Below are 19,458 nucleotides of genomic sequence, written 5' to 3'. Positions count from 1 at the left end.
CCCAAATAATAAACAAATCATCAATATAACGGCCATAGAAGACCAGGGACGCCCCCCACGGACTACTCCATATATGTTGTTGCTCAAAGTCGCCCATGTATAAATTGGCATAGCTGGGGGCGAACCTGGTCCCCATGGCCGTACCCATCACCTGTAAATAATAACGGTCCAAAAACGTGAAATAATTGTGAGTAAGAATGAACTTAATACACTTTAAAAGAAAAAGTCTGTGATCCACACTGAGATCACTATCCAATTCCAAACGTCTAAAGATGGTATCACAGCCCAATACATGAGGGATATGGGTGTATAATGATTTGACATCAAGGGTCAGGAATGCAAAAGAATCCTGCCATTTTATATCTTTTATTTTAGTGAGAAAATCAGTCGTATCCTTTAGATGTGATCTCAGTGTGGAGACCCGTGGTTGAAGGAAAGTGTCAACGTAATGGGATAAATTAGATGTGAGGGAGTCTATACCGGAAACAATAGGACGACCAGGAGGTGCAGTGAGGGATTTGTGAATTTTGGGTAAAAAATAGAAAGTGGGAGTGATGGGATATTGTGGTAGTAAGAATCGGTGTTCTTCCTTAGACAGGACACCCGACTCTAATGCAGGATCAAGAAGCTCCTTTAACTCCGTCAGAAAAGTGGATGTGGGATTGGTGTCAAGAATTTTGTAAAAGTTTTTATCTTCTAGTTGATTATAAGCTTCTTTAACATAATCACTACGGTTCATAATAACGAGACCACCACCCTTGTCGGCCTCTTTAAATACCAAAGAGTTGTCCTGTGTTAATGTGCGAAGTGCCTTATGTTCCTGTTTAGTTAGATTGGAAGGGGTTTGAAACTTATCCTGGTTGCGTTCTACCATTGCTTTAAAATCATCCAGAGTAATTCTATAAAATGCCTCTATACTACTGCTCTTGGCTGATATTGGGAAGAATTCGGATTTATTTTTAAATGAGCTAGATTCTCTTTTAATATCATAAATCTTTTCCATTGTCAAGGGTATTCCATGAGAGGTGTTATTTTCCTCCCATAACTGTTCTAGCATTGATATCATAATATCATCTGTGCTATTGAGAACAATGGGTATAGAATCATCATTTTTTGCATTTAAGTTCTTTTTAGCAAAATATCTCTTTCTGCATAATGTACGTACGAATCTATTGAGATCCACATATAACTCAAAAAGATTAGGATTATTCGTTGGGGAAAATTTCAAACCCTTCTCTAATAGTGATAACTCTGAACCACTGAGAATTTTGCTAGAGAGGTTAAAGACACTAGATTTTTTATTTTCATGGTCTCGTGGGATATTTGGGTTGATAGATTTTAATATTTTCTGGGGGTTTTTCTTTCGGTTTCTACCTCCTCTAATTCCTCTAAACTGGAATCTCTTCTTCTTTTGGGTGTCGCTCTTGGATTTCTGGAATTTAGCCGCCACTGAGATGTCTTTGGGCGGGCCCCTAAAAAATCCCCCCTATTTTCATAGTAATCAGAGGTATCATTGTGATATGGTCTTTTTCCTCTGAAAGATTGATCTTGTTTTTGCTTATTTGTTTATGTGCTCTGTAATTGGGCGCTGCGGATCCCTCGTGGCGCCATATAAATAAAAAGATAATAATAATACAGGGGACACTAGGAGGGATCCAATTAGATCTCTTTCAGTGCACATTGCGTAGAGCAGCTCATAGGCTTCTATTAGGTAACACCATCTACAGATGGTGTTGCCTTCCGGGTCCAAGCTCCAGAATGGATCACATTCCTTGCAATAATCACAGTGTCTTAGAGGCATTATTTATTAAATAATATTTGTGGGATAATCCCAAAAAACACCCATTTTTGGGGAATACCTGAAAATATAAAGGATCCACAGAATGTACTATAGTGATATTTCCGATATATGCTGTAGTCCCTCTGTTTCCGTCAGTAGCCACAGCCCCCATAGGTTTCTGTGGGGGCTGAAAGCTGTCAGATTTGCCAAGCTCCAGAAATCACAGGGACGGGCTACTTTTGGAGCCCCTCTCCCTGCACGTGATTGGTAGTACATTACTGTGAATGTTAATTTGTTATAAGACATTCTAATTATCAGGTCAAAACCCTGATAATTAGTAAATATGGAATAATAGAAGTGACCATATGTACAGCAGCAAAGGAAAATGTGTGTGTGTGTATATATATATACATATATATATATATATACATATATATATATATATACAGTGTGTGTGTATGTATATACTGTATATATATGTATATATATACATATATATACACACACACAGAGTGTGTGTGTGTGTGTGTGTGTGTGTGTGTGTGTGTGTGTGTGTATATATATATATATATAGAGAGAGAGAGAGAGAGAGAGAGAGAGAGAGAGAATGTGAACATTTTAGTATCTGATATATCTTTGTTTCTAAGTAAGATTTCCATTTAACACTCGCATAGGAGGACTCCAAGTGGCAAACTAAACTGTGTGGGAATTTCTGCTGCATGCCTTCTCACAGCTGTGTGGGGCCATTACAAGTTAGCGCCAGTCCACAAATACAATAAATTGATGGCTAGTTACAGTACTGTATGTCATTTTTCTACTTGGAATGGTTGTATGTCTGAAACAAATTAGCAGGTGGCAAAAGTTGACACTTGGTTTATTTCTGAATAAGAAAGAATAAATGTAACAAGAAAGGCACATATTACTGGTTTATTCTTGCCCCCAGTAACAATAATATAATTCTACATTTGGCAACCTAGTGCTGAACACATAAAAAAGTCTTTGGAACACTTATCCAAAACAAATGCACAATTTCGCTTATCTGGACTGACTTGTGATGTACTGACGGAATTATATAACCAGTAGCATTTTGTTCAGGACATGCAGTAGCAGCTGTTATCATGAATGGCACTTTGTTTCCTGTGCTCAAACTACCCTTTACAAATGTTTCCTCAATAGTTAAGAATATAGCCTACATCACAACTCTCCTGAAATCTTGGAATATTAAGATTTCTCTAATATAAAATCCATAAACCCATACTGGTGTCATTGAGCCTTATTCAGGTTTATTAGCAAACCAAAAAAGTACAAATATAGGACAAACCAAGATGCACTGCAGGTGGGGGAGATGTAACATGTGCAAAGAGGTTTAGATTTTGGTGGGATGTTCAAACTGAAATCTAAATTTAAGTGTAAAAATTAAGTAGACAGTATTTACCATGCACAGAAACAATATAACCCACCTAAATCTAACTCTCTCTGCCCATGTTACATTTGTCCCACCTGCAGTGCAATTTGGATTTGCCCAGTTGCTTGCTTTTTTAGTTTGCTAACAAACTTGAATAATCCCCATTGTCGCTTCTACTTAGGAATATTTTGTAATTTGTTTCTGACTAAATCTATTTCTTTAACGGTACCCCCCCCCCCCCCCCATTAGAATTTTATTGAAGATGGTAAGAAAGAACCTAAACCCCTTTAATATAATTGATGCAGTAAGATCCTTTACTTAACAGAACCTATTTGTTAGCACAGCTAGAATGAATGATTAAAGTGCACTCTAGGGGGGAAATTTACTAAGAAATGTGTTTGGATGCGATTTTTGATTACCCCTTATCGCCGGAATATTTTGCGCCCCAAATTGCACATTTACTAACAATTGAGTTGACTTGACTTGTTGTCATTTGATGGTGTATTTACTCACTTTGTGGTGTGTGTGAGATCAGATGAATTGGGTGTTTGCACATGAATGCACCAAAACTCGCATAACAAATCACCATGAAATCACCATGAATGCATTGGAAGTTGCTTGTCAACTGATTTCACACCTGAATTTGCCTAGGAAACTGCAGTTAATCAGTGAAAATCATAAATATTCATGCTACAGTGGCGTCACCATGTTGTTATATAAACGCCCTCAAACTGCCAAAAACATGTTCATTGGTGGAATTTGTGGTGGATTGAGGTGTTGGAGTTTGCTCAGTGGTTGGAGAGGAGAGTTTGGTATTTCAATTTGTGATTGTTGTCTGTAAATTGTCTTGTCTATTTCTGTTGTCTTGTTAGGTTTTAAAGTCTGTCTTTTTTTGTCCTGTGTAATTTTTATTTTGTCATTATTTGTGAATGTCTGTGGTGTGTGTGACAAGTATGGGAAGTGGTAAGCAGAAAGGTAAACTGCACTCACTGTGGTGGGGAAATATACTTTCGGAGCATCTATACTAGAGGGTGTCCTACCTTCCTTTGGATTTATATATGTGGTGGATTGGTATAGTGCTGCACAAGGTAGGGTGAATAGGGTAGTGTGGTATCTATATAATTTCTTGTTGTTGGACTAAAAATTAGGATGTGAACTAATGTTAAAACATAATAACATGGCAATGGTGTAAATGTCTAAAAGTAAGATTTATTGAACAGGTTTACATATTAGAGAGACTTCATGGGCTCTCTAATAATGACCCTTTTATTCTCTGTATACCCTCCTGGTTGGTAAACACCCGCTGGTAAGGGGGATCTAGGTTGTCTTTTAGGTACACCTTTGCATAGGGTCCTAATTCCGGAATCCTATGTTCTACCAGGTTGATTCACAGGAGAGGTGTTACTAACTTTGGGCAAATCAATAGACTTGACCAGATGTCAAAGTGTTGTGTCACTCTGGGGCAGTGAGGTGACTCTTTTGGGAAAGTTCAATTTTTTTTCTAGCAGCAGTAGTTGTAGAAGGAATTGAAAGAGCACATCATTGTGTCATGTGCCACTTAAGCTGCCAACTTGCTAACAAGGAGCTCTTTGCATCTCTTAAGATCTGTGTAAGTTGGAAAGAAAGACAATGTATGATTTAAACCTAGGATCAAATATTGTCGCAAAAATGTAGTGATGTGATTTCAAGATGTTAACAACCATTTGATCCAGGAGAAGTAAATAAAGAACTTGATCTGCAAGTCCAACATACTTAGTGAAATCGCTTTGTTTCATCTCCTTCAGTTTCTCAAGCTGCTTTTCTATTAGTCTAATTAAGTGAGTCACCTGACTCAAGCTGGCAGTGTCTGAACTCACTTAATAAGTTACTACTACAATGGTTTCAGCACCTTGCATAAAATGGAAAGTATTCTCCACTGTACTGTACTAAGGTACATTCCCCTCCTTTTACTATGTTATGGCTTGTTGCATATGCTTGGATGGCTTGTTGCTGCTCCTCCAGTCACTGAAGCAGCTAAATGGTGGAATTCCACCTTGGTGCTATCTCTTGCTTTAGTTGATGGCCTGGCAAATTGAACTGTTTTTGCAGCCGCTTCAATCTTCTACATGCTGTTACTGAATGCTGAAAATGTCCCAAAAAATTTCAGGGCCACAGACAGCATTTCCTGCATGCACCTGTTATTTAAAAAATTAAATTCTGTACCACCAAGTTAATTGTGTGTGCAAAACATGGGATGTGTTCAAATTCACCCAGTTGTAATGTAAATAATCACAGCATTACTGGCATCATCTGAATGACAAATCCTGAAGAGAGTCCTAGCGGGGTGAATAGTGGATCCAATTGCATTTTGTATGCCAAGAGTTCATTAAAGAAAATCCTGGTACCGGCATGGAATTGCTTTCCTTGTAAAATCAAACCAAGATGGAATTTGGTAGCGAGGACACACCTCGATTAACTGTCTAAAACCAGATGCATTAATATGATGCAGATATAATACTAGCATAGCCATCATGGCTTCAGTGATCCACTGTGCAACTGGATGGCAGCTTTCATACTTGCTTCATCTTGCAAAGGCTTGTTTCACAGTCAATTTCTGTTTAAAACTACTGGTAATCTTCTTGATCCCATTCTGGTATGAAGCTAACTCTCAGCAGCAGCAGGCCTAGCGCTCAAGGATTCTTCTGAGCAATCTTGGATAGAGGAGGAGTCATTTAGCCTTAGCAAATTGGATGCAAGAAGATGACTTCCGATCATTAATGGGACGATTGATTATGAAGGTGTTGATGTAGGAGATTGCAGGTGCTTGGATCTAGCTGAGAAATGGGATCTAGCTTATGCTGGACTGCTTGTTATTATTTTTTCAGTATGTTTCTGATTTTCTGAAAATCTTTACATGACCTTGTTGCAAATGACTAACACAAAGTAGGTTCCTAGATGGTTAATGTCCCTACCTCTACTTACTTTGCCTTTACAAAAGCTACAGATGGCTTGTCAAGGCTTCTCAGGATTTGGGTAAAAATAATTCCACACACATGTTTGGTCATGGGCCCAGGCAAGAAAATTGCCTACTTTTTATCTTTGGCAAGAACTGCTGCCACTTGTGCCTGACTTACACAAACAACATTCTTATCATCAACATCCTCATTAACGGTGTCCGCTAAACAAATATCCCCCTCATCTTGTTGCACTTCTACAGTGGCATCCTCAATTTCTATATCACCATCTATACTTGTGCTGCTCATGCCCAAATTTGCAGAGGGTGCAGCAATGGTGAAATGAGGTTTCTCTACAAGTACAGTTTCATAAATGGGAGACTCACACATAGCTAACATGGACCCCCTTAGATTCTCCTCAGGTATTTTTGACATTTCTGAACACAAACTTTGTTCTTCAGCCTTAGTGTTTTTTTCTACACTGATTTGCCTGTTGTACATTAGACACCTCTTCTACACCCTGAGTGAGAAAGTGTTGCATAATCATATGAGGTTACAGAAGAGGATGCATGACTGACAGAAGATCTAGAATCACAAATCGCAAATAATGGCCAAGGCAGTAAACTTTCCTTGTATTAGAGGTGATTTGTTTTTTCATTAAAATTGCATTGCAAAGTATTGTTTTGAATTCAAGTTCCCTTTCTTAAACCCTCTATGCCCTTGAGCACCAGCTTTCATAGATGCTGGAGTAATAGTACTTTCTTGACTGGCAGCAGCACAGCACTAGTTCTTGGTTGCTGGTCCTGCTCTTCTATCAACTGATCATAATCTATATTGACTCACAACACTTATATTATTTATGCAGTGTCAAGTCAACTACTGAGCATTATTGTTTAACACGGGGCCACTGCCTGGTCCTGAACACATCCAAGTTTTAGAAATCAAACGTAAAAAATTCTGTATTTAACAAATGACAATAACTTCACACTGTGACTCACAGTGCTTAAATTATTAATGCAATGGCATGGCACTTACTGAGCTTTACTGCTTAACACAGTGCCACTGCCTGGCCCTAAGCACACACAAGATTTTGTTTGTTTATTTACAAACTGCTGTGACTCTCTGCACTTATAGGTACACTTGCACCTATTGAATTTTTATTATTTTAAAGCACAATGCCTGAACCTGAACAATACACACAAGTTTTTGTATTATTATTTTACATACTGCTGTGACTCACTATGCTATAGTAATGGTGACACACTGGCAACTAATAAACAGTATTATTTTACGGTTGAACCTGAACAACACACACTATTTTTTTTACATATTGCTGCGACTTACTGCGCTTATAGTAATGATGGTACACTGGCACCTAATGAACGTTATTTATTTTACAACACAGTGCCTGAACCTGAACAACACACACAAGTTTTTGGTTTTTCTGTTTTTAAACACACTGCTGTGACTCACTTAGCTTATAGTAATGGTGGCACACTGGCACCTTTGGCACACAACAAAAATGTTTGCAGTTAGTTACTGCACCAGTGTGCACCATTAAAGGGTTAATGCTGCCCTGTATTAGGAGCTCTGGGCTGTACTGTGGGCAGTTACACCACAAGTGTGCACCAGTAAAGGGTTAATGCTGCCCCTGTAACAGCTGATATCGCTCAGTTGCCTATGTTTTCACATCTTATTCATGTACAATTTCTTTGCAGCTTATAGTTTACTTTAAATTATTTTGGTGTCATAAATTAATTGCAGTTAGGTTAAAAAATGACACTGCAGAGCTTTGTATCACTGAAATGTTATATGTGCTTGTAGTTTATATGTGATATGCTTGCTGGTTTAGATAATGTGTGTGCACTGACTGTTTCTTTAAATCACATATTTATTTGCAAAAGCATCAGTGTGTGAGAATATATATTTGCATCTCCGTAACTATAGCTAGGTTGAGTCTCCTGTTCATAACCAGCTAAATTAAATTTGGATATCAATCATAGTGTTAAGTGGCCATCCACTCGTTCTGTGACATAATGTAGAAAGCAAAATACACTTCTATGTTCTAAGACTGTGGGCACCTGCTTTTGCAGCCGACGATTGTTTCACTCAAGCTTTGTCAGGGCCAGTGTGCTCTCTGGTGGTCCTGTGTGAAATGGCGTACAAATCACCATGAGAGGGACTTTTATCGAATCCAGAACATTCAAGATCCAACACTGGGAAGATGACATTTTGCCTCATTTTGGATGCTAGAATAACCCGAGCCATGGCTCAGATTCACTGAACCCACACATCTCTACTACAGACCAATATCAAAGCTTCCTTTTCTAGGAAAGGTAATTGAGAAAGTGGTTGCAACTAAACTAGACAGTAGACACCCATCTGTCAATCCATGATTGTATCATCCATTCCAGTCAGGATTCAGGAAAAGACATAGCACTGAAACTGCCCTGGTGCAGTATGTGTGCGGAATGATCTTCTGATGGCACGAGACAGCGGTGACTGTCCAATCTTAATCCTACTGAATCTCTCTGCAGCATTTGATACTGTGGACCATGGGATCCTGATTGCGCACCTGAAACATTTCTGTAAGCTGGATGGCACAATCCTTAGCTGGTTCAAGTCATTTCTCACTGGCAGCCGACTTACACGTGAGGAATCAGAATTAAAATCACTAAACATGTGCAGAATCTTGGTATTGTCTTGGAAAGTGTCTTGACACTTAAACATCAGGTTTCAGCCACAATCAAATCCTCATTCTTTCATCTGAGGAACACAACCAGAATCAAGCACTTACTTCCCTCAGAAGATCTGCTTAAAGTCATACTATACTGTACATGCATTTGTATCATCACACATAGACTACTGCAATGCCCTCTACCTGGGTCTACAAGCAAAAGAATTCCACCGCTTACAGCTGGAAAAATGTGCAGCTGCCACGATATTAACCAACCAGCCCTGTTGCAGCCACATAACACCCATTTTCTACTCCCTTTACTGTTTCCAAAGCCATATGTCACAAGGTCCACGATACCTGAAGCAGCTTCTCATCCCTTACTGTCCCTCTTGATTCCTGCGATCTATAGATGAAGGACTAATAGCAGTACTTTGAATCTCCCTGAATCATCTGAAGGATGGCGCTTTCAGTTTTGCAGCTCTGACTCTATGGAACTCGTTGCCCTGCACTGAGGCCTCCCCTCTAGAATCCTTCAAACACAGGCTCAAGACTTACCTGTTTGCTGAAGCAGTCACTAAAGTCCATTTAGTTCCTAAAAAAATACAACTGAAATGCCTAGTTATCTCTCCTGTTAAGCGTATTTTGTATAGTATCTTGTGCTGTAAATGCAAATGTAAATCACTTTGAAAGGGTATCCGATAAGAGGAGAAAAAACATTGTTTGCAAAAAACGTCTAATTTTCGCACTTTTTTCAGATGTTTCACCGATATTTTTTTACAGGCTATCCAATTAGGATCACCCATAAAAAAAGCTTTCCTTCCAAAAACACAGGTTCACTGAAACCTGTGTGTTTTCGGTAGAAACAGCTCTGTTTTCGCTTGAAAACGGGGCTGTTTCCGAGGAGGCAGGTGAAACAAAATCCCCGATAAGACGCGTCTCACGCCAGCATATCAGGGCTAACTGGATAGCCCCCAGCAGGACAATTAGCCGCGGTAAGCTAATTGGATACCCCCTTAGTGTCCTATTGGGAGAAAATAAAATTATTATTATTATTATTATTACTACAGGTTGAGTATCCCATATCCAAATATTCCGAAATACGGAATTTTTTGAGTGAGTTTGAGATAGTGAAACCTTTGTTTTCTGATGGCTCAATGTGCATAAACTTTGTTTAATGCACAAAGTTTTTAAAAATATATAAAATTACCTTCAGGCTGTGTGTATAAGGTATATATGAAACATAAATGCACTGTGTGCTTAGACTTGGGTCCCATCGCCATGATATCTCATTATGGTATGCAATTATTCCAAAATATGGAAAAATCCAATATCCAAAATACTTCTTGTCCCAAGCATTTTGGAAAAGGGATACTCAACCTTATTATATGTACACAGTGTTGTAGGTGCTGGAATATCCCAAAATGGTGAGTATTGCTGGAACATACTAATATCCATTATTACCTACAAAGGCAATGCGGAGTATGAAAAATATGTATATACTGTAGGTTAAACTTTTGGCTTGCTCCTAAAGTATTGGGGCAGATGTATTAAGCCTGGAGAAGTGATAAAGAAGTGATAAGTGGAAGGTGATAACACATTAGCAAATCAGCTCCTAACTGTCATTTTTCAAACCTGTAATGATTGTCTGGTGCGTTATCACCTTCCACGTATCACTTCTTTATCACTGTTTTATCACTTCTCCAGGCTTAATACATCTGCCCCTATGAGAAATGTTACGTTATAACAGACCTGAAGTATAATAAACGGGTTCAGACGTAATATTTTCAGACAACTCTTGAACTTTATTGTGATTTATATGTTCACATTTCATCTATTGATTTATGTATTTACTGTATTTTGTAACAGGTAATTGAATACATGTGAACTAGCTGAAGTAGGCAGTAGTAATTTCACATCTGGAGGGAATCCCATACTGAGATGGTGACATCACAATTTAGCCTTTTCATCATTCCATGTGAGATTTGAGACATTTATTTCAATTGACTTTTCTTGCAATCATTTGAGAACATGTTTAGTGCTACAGAAAATGTTCATTATCATATAAAATTTATTGTAATATAAGCTTCACCAGCAGCTATTTGTTTACAAGATAATTCTACTAAGAATGTCTTTGTTGTAGTTACTACTGTGCTATATACGTACGAACGTACAAATGTACATACAGAATAATAATAATACTGTATGCATGTAATGATTTAATTGTGTTAGCATAGTTCTATATAGTCCCTTTAACATTTTTGATCTGCCTTGCTCAGAATAGAGCAGGGTCAACGCTTGTTTGGTATGTTGCTTTTAAAAGTACATAAAATGCAAATAAATACTGTTAAAAGAGTACACTACTGCGCAGGGCCGGCCCAAGCTTATTTTTTTAGTAAGCAAAAATCCATTTTGGCGCCCCTTGATGGGATAAAAGGGGTGTGGTCTTACAAGAAAGGGGTGTGGCTACACAATTGTACTCCCCGTAGTACAGGGTGATAGTGGATGACAGGGAGATAATAGGTTACTGGTGAGGTAGGGGTGACATGGAGATGGTGGGTGACTGAGGTAGGGGTGACAGGGAGATAATGGGTGACTGAGGCAGGATGACATTGAGATAGTGGATGACTGATGTCCCCAGTGCCAGATACACATGTCCCCACAGTGCCAGATATACCCCCAGCGCAGATACACATATCCCCACAGTGCCAGATATACCCCCAGCGCAGATACACATATCCCCACAGTGCCAGATATGCCCCCAGTGCAGATACACATATCCCCACAGTGCCAGATATGCCCCCAGTGCAGATACACATATCCCCACAGCGCCAGATATGCCCCCAGTGCAGATACACATGCCTCCACAGTGCCAGATATGCCGCCAGTGCAGATACACATGCATCCACAGTGCCAGATATGCCCCCCAGTGCAGATACACATATCCCCACAGTGCCAGATATGCCCCCAGTGCAGATACACATATCCCCACAGCGCCAGATATGCCCCCAGTGCAGATACACATGCCTCCACAGTGCCAGATATGCCCCCAGTGCAGATACACATGCCTCCACAGTGCCAGATATGCTGCCAGTGCAGATACACATGCATCCACAGTGCCAGATATGACCCCCAGTGCAGACACACATATCCCCACAGTGCCAGATATGCCCCCAGTGCAGATACACATATCCCCACAGCGCCAGATATGCCCCCAGTGCAGATACACATGCCTCCACAGTGCCAGATATGCCCCCAGTGCAGATACACATGCCTCCACAGTGCCAGATATGCTACCAGTGCAGATACACATGCATCCACAGTGCCAGATATGCCCCCCCAGTGCAAATACACATATCCCCACAGAGCCAGATATGCCCCCAGTGCAGATACACATATCCCCACAGTACCAGATATGCCCCCAGGGCAGATATGTGCTACCCTGCCACTGGGGTACCCCTGATTTAATTATTTGGGCCACCACAGATGCCAGAGCAGCCTAAGGAGGCTCCCTTAGTGGAGAGACTGTGGGGGTTAATCTCCCTATCCCGGTTGCTAGGCAACCACAGCACCCAAAGAGAATAACCAGTGAAGCATTAGGACCCAGGACCTGTGGAAAAGGTCCCTGCCGCGCGGGAAGCCTGTTCCCGCTTGGATTGGCTGGGCAGCGCGCGGGAAGGGAGAGGAGGACCCGGGATAAAAGAGAAGGCGGGCTGGCGCGAAGAGGAGACGGGCGGACCCTGACCGGAAGTGGCCGCAGAGAGGGAAACACCAGCCGCAGCAGTGTGCAAGAAGCGACACGGAGGAGACCCGCCAGCCCCAGCCGGGACCTGAGAGGCATGCTGAGTGGGTGCACAAGCCAGCCGCTGACGCCAGCCGGGACCCGCTGATCACTCCCCTGCCTACTAGCCGTTGGGAGGAGAAACCGCCAGCCGCTGTCACCAGCCGGGACCCGCTAACCATTCACCCCCGCCTGTCAGCTCGGAAATGAGAGGAGCCGCCAGCAGCATCACGGGGTCCTCCGTGGGGTGATCATTCTTCTGTCACAGGCTCCTGAAGAAGAAGTCGGGAGAAGTCTTAGAACCGCAGGCGTCGATTGAAGAAAGCAGGTACGATTGCACTCACACTCACAGGGGTACTATTACAGATACACATATTCTCACAGTGGCAGATATGCCCCCAGTGCAAATACACATATCCCCACAGTGCCAGCTATGCCCCCAGTGCAGATACACATATCCCCACAGTGCCAGCTATGCCCCCAGTGCAGATACACATATCCCCACAGTGCCAGATATGCCCCCAGTGCAGATACACATGCCCCCACTGTGCCAGATATGCCCCCCAGTGCAGATACACATATCCCCACAGTGCCAGATATTCCCCCAGTGCAGATACACATATCCCCACAGTGCCAGATATGCCCCCAGTGCAGATAGATATATCCCCACAGTGCCAGATATGCCCCCCAGTGCTGATACACATGCCCCCACAGTGTCTCCCACAGTGCCAGAAATGCCCCCAGTCAGGCTTGGACTGGCCCACAGGGGTACAGGGGAAACCACCGGTGGGCCCCACTACCTGGGGGCCCACCTCCTGCTCTAAGTATCAGGTTCTATCTAGACTGCGCACTTGAATTATACTTATGTCACCTTATACTGGACTATTGTGTTTTTTCTACATTGCTGTTATTAATCTGGTACATTATCATGCATGCAGCAGCTGAATTTACTGTGTGTGTGTGTGTGTGTGTGTGTGTGTGTGTGTGTGTGTGTGTGTGTGTGTGTGTGTGTGTATATATATATATGGGCCTAGACGTTGCATTCTCTAATGGTTAATCAAACCAATGAGGTGGCAGGCCACACCCCATAGCAGACTGGTCACACCCCTAAACATGGGCCCCTACCACCGCATTCCCCGGTGGGCCCTACATGCCCCAGTCCGACACTGCCCCCAGTGCTGCTAGACATGCCCCCACAGTGCCATATATGCCCCCCAGTGCCGATACACATGCCCCCACAGTGCCAGATATGCCCCCAGTGCTGATACACATGCCCCCACAGTGCCTAAAACAGTGCCAGATATGCCCCCAGTGCTGATACACTAGCCCCCACAGTGCCAGATATGCCCCCAGTGCTGATACACATGCCCCCACAGTGCCGCCCACAGTGCTGATTCACATGCCCCCACAGTGCCTAAAACAGTGCCAGATATGCCCCCAGTGCTGATACACTAGCCCCCACAGTGCCAGATATGCCCCCAGTGCTGATACACATGCCCCCACAGTGCCTCCCACAGCGCCAGATATGCCCCCAGTGCTGATACATGTCCCCACAGTGCTTCCCACAGCGCCAGATATGTCCCCAGTGCTGATACATGTCGCCACAGTGCCTCCTACAGTGCCAGATATGCCCCCATTCTGATACATGTCCCCACAGTGCCTCCCACAGCGCCAGATATGCTCCCAGTGCTGATACATGTCCCCACAGTGCCAGATATGCCCCCAGTGCTGATACATGTCCCCACAGTGCCTCCCCCCCTGAAAAAAAAAGTGCTGCTCACCTGCTGCTGCTGTGAGGGGAGGAGAGCGCAGCATGCGCCTCTCCTACCCCTCCATCTCCAGCGGCAGTGTCTATATTCAATTCGCAGCCGGCCCGTGAGCCAATTAGAGTTAGCGGCCCAGCAGCCAATCAGGAGCCTCAGCTGCCGGTCCGCGAGCTCTGCTTGGCTCACGGCCGGCGCCGAATTTCAGATAGACACCGCCGCTGGAGACGTCAGTGCGCGCCGGGCTGCGGTGGCTGGGAGCGGATTGAGCCGCTTGCTAGCCACTGCTGCTATAGAGAGTGAGTCACTGTGACTCACTCTCTGCAGCAGCGCCCTCTACTGCCCAGCGCTCAATGCGGCTGCATAGCCCGCGTATGCGTCGGGCCGGCCCTGCTACTGCGGTTACTCCAGTTTTCCTGTTCTCCGGGGAAGCTGCATGCCATATCCCAATATTGTCACCAAATCACTGAGCATGAGCAGGGGCCATCTTGTCTTTATTGTGTGAGACTGTGAAGAGTGACATGGTGGGAGACAGAAGTCTCCTACATAGCTGCAATGAGAGAACTGGTTAATTACCTGCAATAAAGCTGTTCCAGCATCCTGCATCACTACCTAGCATGTGGTGAGCGGTATGAAACTACAATCCACAAAAGCTCCGCTCCATCACCAGTATACATATAACAGTGAGTATGACTGCGCTTGCTATCTATCAATAAACAAACACTACTGGTTACGTAACTGCAGTGCCGTAACTAGACATTTTAGCGCTGTGTGCAAGAAACAGCACTGGCGCCCCCCACACATATATAAAATAGGGCCAGTGCCAAAAATATAGGGGAATGGGCATGGCCACAGAGCTCCCTTTTGCACATTACAGCAAGCAGAGCTCCATTTTACACATTAGGGCAGGTAGAGCTCCCTTTTACACATTACGGATGGCAGAGTCCCCCTTTTACACATTATGGCAGGCAGAGTCCCCTTTTTACACATTACGGCAGCAGAGTCCCCCTTTTTACACATTATGGCAACAGAGCCCCCCTTTTTTACACATTAGGCAGGTGGAGTCCCCCTTTTACACATTAGGCAGGTAGAGCTCCCTTTTACACATTACGGCAGGCAGAGTCCCTTTTTACACATTACGGCAGCAGAGTCCCCTTTTACACATTACGGCAGCAGAGTCCCCCTTTTTTACACATTAGGCAGGCGCGCACCAAAAGTATAGGGACGTGGCTTTATGGGGACGGGGCATGGCCACAGATTTGTACCAATTCACATTACGTCACGCAGTAGCATCCGTCAGTCACAATGCACCGCGCAGCAGCATCCGTCAATCACTTTAGACAGCGTAGCAGCGTCCATCAATCACATTAGACAGCGCAGCAGCGTCCATCAATCACATTAGACAGCGCACCAGCGTCCGTCGGTCACATGACACAGTGCAGCATCTCACATTACACAGCTCAGCAGCGTCCAACAGTAACATTACATTGCACAGCAGAATCCGACAGTCACATTACACAGAGTAGAAGCGTCCGTCAGTCACATTATACAGTGCAACAATATGAATGGAACATATAAATAGTTGCGCAATGAACAAATGAAGCAGCCCGTATTTCTGTTAACAAAAGGTTTCTCAAATAACCTTCAAAGATACAATGGTAAAAGAAGTTGTAACAAAAACACAATGGCGCTAGATCTGAACCATAAAGAGTAATATGGATAATCACCCTTAGAATGATCCTCAAATTGGGTCAGATCCTATATGAGGGAGGACAGTCCATACGATAGTTGGATATTCTTCTTATAAGTAATCTGACAAAACAAGAAGAAACTGTGCCCACTCGGTGTCAAAGCTCAGTTTGAGACAGAGTATGTGAAAGGCACAGAAGGCAGATAATCGTGTAGTAACGCAAATATAGCGGTGTTACTTCATTAATAAACCAAAACACTCACAATATTCAGGTGTTTTTAGAGCATATCAATCCATCCTCAAGTAGTTTCCAAGATCAGGATGGCCAAATTATAGGTGTAACCCTGGTTTTCCCAAAAACCTAATAGAATGAAGCAAAACCTGTGTCCACCGTTTTCAAAGCAAAATATGGTGGTTACACAGAAAGCTCAAGGTCAGCATGCTTCTGACGAAGGATCGAGGAGGATCCGAAACGCGTTAAGCACGGTGTGGTTCGTGAGTCCTGGACGGGTTTCCTGTGGTGATCTCCGGTGATTGACACTTTTACCCGGGCTGTGTCAAATTCCTTTTCCATCTTGGGAACACCTTGAGCTTTACCCTTCAGACCAGAGAGGACTCTCGTATTGGAGTGATGTATTACATGTTTTCATTCATTTTTTAAATTGTGAGTGCGTTATTGTTAATAAAAATTATCCCTTTTTTACGAAAGGTATTGCACCATGATTTCTCTTTCTGTGTAACCACCATATTTTGCTTTGAAAACGGTGGACACAGGTTTTGCTTCATTCTATTAGGTTTTTGGGAAAACCAGGGTTACACCTATAATTTGGCCATCCTGATCTTGGAAACTACTTGAGGATGGATTGATATGCTCTAAAAACACCTGAATATTGTGAGTGTTTTGGTTTATTAATGAAGTAACACCGCTATATTTGCGTTACTACACGATTATCTGCCTTCTGTGCCTTTCACATACTCTGTCTCAAACTGAGCTTTGACACCGAGTGGGCACAGTTTCTTCTTGTTTTGTCAGATTACTTATAAGAAGAATATCCAACTATCGTATGGACTGTCCTCCCTCATATAGGATCTGACCCAATTTGAGGATCATTCTAAGGGTGATTATCCATATTACTCTTTATGGTTCAGATCTAGCGCCATTGTGTTTTTGTTACAACTTCTTTTAACATTATACAGTGCAGCAGCGTCCATCAGTTACATTACACCGCGCAGCAGCATCCGTCAGTCACATTACATAGCGCAGCAGCGTCCAACAGTCCCATTACACAGCGCAGCAGCGGCCGGCAGTTCCATTACACAGCTCAGCAGCGTCCGACAGTCCCCTAACACAGCGCAGCAGCGTCTGGCAGTCACCATAGAAGAGCCCCTTATACACATTACGCTACTAAGCAAAGAGACTTTTCTCAAAGTATATTCTGTGTATTATTGGAAAGAGTATGTGTGTGTGTGTATATATATATATATATATATATATATAGAGAGAGAGAGAGAGAGAGAGAGAGGGAGAGAGAGGGTGTGTTTTGCACTGCTTATTTATCTATTCAGCTAGCGACTTCTGTTCTGTCCTCTCTCACTCTCCACATACTGCAAGACGAGCGGCGCGGGTGGAGTCGGTGAGCGCATGAGAAGAAGCTCTCTTTCACTGCCTGGTGCTGTAATTTACATACAGCAGACAGATATTGGGGTGGAAGTCACGAGGAAGTGGGCGGAGCTTCGGGCGGCAACTGATTCTAGTGTAATAGGAGCAGGAGGAGCTGCGAATTAATATGGGGAGCGGGGGGGGGCAACTGTAACGCCGTGGTTGTCGCGGCAATTGCGGGAGCAGGGGTCGGGCGTACAGTCTCTTACCCATCACCGCTGGCAGTGCTACAGCGCCGGTAGCCACGGCCCCACGGTTTTTGGCATTGGTCCTGCGCCCACAGTGCTTTTGCGCTGTATGCCAGGCACCGCTGGCCCATAGGTAGTTATGGCCATGCGCAGAGGCAGAACTCTGGGAGGCAACGGAGTCATCTGCCGCCGGGCTCCTGCTCTAAAGGGGGGCACCTCTCCTCCCATTCTGTGACACTATTGAGTTAAGTTAATTGATAGCTGCCGCTGTCTTTTCAGTGGCCGACTTCCTCACTGGTCCCTGCACCTTACCAATCACACCCTCTTTATTATACTGAATATACATATTTTACAAGTATCACACCCAGGATTAGAAACCACAACCTATTACACTGGAAGCAGACACCTTACTGATGAAGCTATTTGCTCCTGTATAGGAAATATGAGAATTTTAACTATATGAAGATACTTCTCTGACAATTACACATATAGGGGGTCATTCCGAGTTGTTCACTCGCTAGCAGATTTTAGCAGCATTGCACACGCTAGGCCGCCGCCCTCTGGGAGTATATCTTAGCTTAGCAGAATTGCGAACGAAAGATTAGCAGAATTGTGAATAGAAATTTCTTAGCAGTTTCTGAGTAGCTCGAGACTTACTCCTACACTGCGATCAGCTCAGCCCGTTTCGTTCCTGGTTTGACGTCACAAACAGGCCCTGCGTTCGGTCAGCCACTCCCCCGTTTCTCCAGACACTCCCGCGTTTTATCCTGGCACGCCTGTGTTTTTCTGCACACTCCCAGAAAACGGTCAGTTTCTGCCCAGAAACACCCACTTCCTATCAATCACACTCCGATCACTTCAACTATGAAAATTCTTCGTTCGGACGTGAGTAAATCTACTAAGTTTTGTGCTAAAATACTTAGCGCATGCGCACTGCGTACCATACACATGCGCATTTTTGCCTTAATCGCTCCGTTGCGAAAATCGGCAACGAGCGAACAACTCGGAATGACCCCCATAGTTAGAATTCTCATGCTTCCTCTACAGGAGCAAATTACTCCATCAGTAAAGTGTCTGCTGTTAGTGTAAAAGGTCATGGCTTCTAATCCTGGGTATGACTGCTAAGAAACGTGTGATTTAAAATAAAAGACAATTAAATGTATTAAATACAGTATATACATTTTTTTCAGAACACTACATACACACACACACACACACACACACACACACACACACATATATACATACGCACACATACATACATATATTTATCTTAATATAGGAAATAGGGGGGCACCAATATTTATCTTGCCTCCGGGCAACTGCTACAAACTTACGCCACTGGCCCTGCGTAATTGGGCTGTTTATAGTCATCCGCTGGTGTGTGCAAGAGCAGATCAACCCTACCCCCCCCCTCCATAAAGTTTCCCGGTGGGCCGGTGTGCACATGGGGCCTGTTGTGTTTGACAATTGAGGGGTGGTGCTGCCACTATGGTTACACAGTATACCTCTGGTGCTGCTCATGTGAAGCCAATTCTACAAATTTCAGTTCCACTTTCAGTTCCCAATCTGCCCCTGCCCAAC

Source organism: Pseudophryne corroboree, chromosome 2 (assembly GCF_028390025.1).
Source record: "Pseudophryne corroboree isolate aPseCor3 chromosome 2, aPseCor3.hap2, whole genome shotgun sequence".
NCBI lineage: Eukaryota > Metazoa > Chordata > Amphibia > Anura > Myobatrachidae > Pseudophryne > Pseudophryne corroboree.
Note: the sequence above shows the minus strand (reverse complement) of the source record.